The following is a 2,142-nucleotide window of genomic DNA, read 5'->3' as shown; positions in this document are numbered from 1 at the left end:
CCCCCGCCGGGGGCGGCCGCGGGCCGGGCAGGAAGCGGCGCCCCCCCGCCGCGCCCCGGGGGCCGCCCGCCCCGCCGGGCCCCGCTACCTGCGGTGGCGGCACCGGCACCGCCCGCGGGCGCGGCGGGGGCAGCGGGGTCCCGGTCCGGTCCCTCCCCGGCCGCAGAGTCGCTGCCCGCCCCGACGGGGCGCACAGGCCGGGCCGGCCCCGGGGCAGCACCGCCCCGCACCGCCAGGACCGGCCGCGGCCCCGGAGCCCCCCGCTGCCCGCGGGGCGGGATCGGCAGCGGGGATCGCACCCACCGCCGCCGCGTCTGGCCGCCCGCCCCTGCCCGGGCTTCATTAGTAACCTGATAATTCCCCAGCAAAGCCCCGGCAGCGGTTCCACCGCGGAGTAATTGCAGGACGGTAACGTGAGCTGATGGCGGCCAGGGATGGATCCTCGCCGTTATTGATTTTGACAACTAAATTGTTAACCGAGAGGGAAATCAGATGAAAGCCATTTTAGAATAAATACAAGACATTAGGTTTAAACATTGAGGTTGCAAGAAAGCCCAAGCAACCCCTAGGAAACTCAGCCTAAGGCCCACCAGCTCACACTCGGCTCTGCAGAGGCAGAGCAGAGGGGGCACACGGACAAGTGCAGAGGAGTGATGCTCGGAAAGGACAATTTAAACCACTCATCCACAACGACAGGGTGTGAATTAGCTCCAAAAGAAACACGTAGTTTTCACAGACACAGCCATGGAAGCTGCCTGCCCCCTACACAGCACTGGTCAGAACAGGGCAATGTTTGCATCCAAGGGCAATGCAGGGTTGTAACACCGTGGAACATCACACCACAGTCACGCTGACGGCTTTCCATACTCCCATAATTACAGACCAGGTGCTCTGGGCCCCACAAAATCAGAACAGGCATCTCCTGCCTTCACTGCCTGCTGGGAGAAGGTGGATCTCCAGTGTGTGAGTTATACGGCCCATGCAGTGATTGTGCAATGCAAAGCAGCGCAGTTGCTAGGTATTAGCACCAAGTTCATACTCCCTTTTACCCCCACATCCTCATTCCCACCAGCGCTAAAGCTCCTCCACAGCAACAACCAGGGGGGGTGTGAACCAGCAACCCAGCCAGAATCCCAAAATTTGGGGCTGGGTGTGTTCTGTGTTCCCATGGGTATGATTTCGTACCTGTCCCGAGTGAGGGAGTCTCCTCAAAGGCAGGGAGATTGCTGAAATACTGAGGGGAAAACTCCACATCGTGGTCACGGTGAACTTGGTCCTCGGTACCTCACCTTGCCCCCAGGGATTTGCTGGACGTACCTGAGGACAGGACTGTGTGCCAGCAGTAAGAAACAGCCCCACACTCCTCCTTGGGGTGCGGGTGCCAAGCCCAGCTCCTTCCCCCACCAGCCTGCCAACCTCCGTACTCACAGCTCCAGCGCTGGCCGCATCCTCCACCGCAGCAACGCCACGCTTCCTGCTGCCTGTTTGTGATGGTCAACACGCAAACTGACGCTCATGAAAAAAAGTGATACGGAGCATTTACCTCCTTGCAGCTCCAGGGTTAGAACCTCCGTAGCTTTGCTGCCCACGAGGCCGGGGCCCTGGGGAAGCCGCGGCGTTCCTGGGGAGCGCGGGCGGCACCAGCGCCTGCCGGGCCGGCAGCAGCGGGAATGACACAAACACCCACCTGCAGTAAAGCTCCCCCAGGTCTGAGTGCGGCCGGACAGACAAGGCGCTTCTGTCAGGGACTGTGTAGCGCAAAACATTTTAAAAAAGGACTACTATTGTACCCAGCGTTGTACCAGTGGACTTCGGCTGGTGCCAAGGATCTACCACCCGCACTTCCTGCTCACCACCCTCGCTTTCCTGGAGGAAAACATGCATTTTAAATGTTTATTTAGAACCATAAGAACTCCAACAAATTGTATTTAAATACAAATAAATATCAAAGTGTGTTTCTGATGGGAACACAACCACATACCAAATTTGAGTCTAGGTATTTTCTAAATTTCTAATAGAAATAGAATTGGTTGCTGTTCTAAATAACGCAGATACAGATCTGGAAGACTACAAACATTAGACCATGGAAGAACAAAACACAGGCTGTTTACAGAGGAATATAAATGAGTGTTATCAACATTC

Source organism: Columba livia, chromosome 19, assembly GCF_036013475.1.
Source record: "Columba livia isolate bColLiv1 breed racing homer chromosome 19, bColLiv1.pat.W.v2, whole genome shotgun sequence".
Classification (NCBI taxonomy): Eukaryota; Metazoa; Chordata; class Aves; order Columbiformes; family Columbidae; genus Columba; species Columba livia.
Note: the sequence above shows the minus strand (reverse complement) of the source record.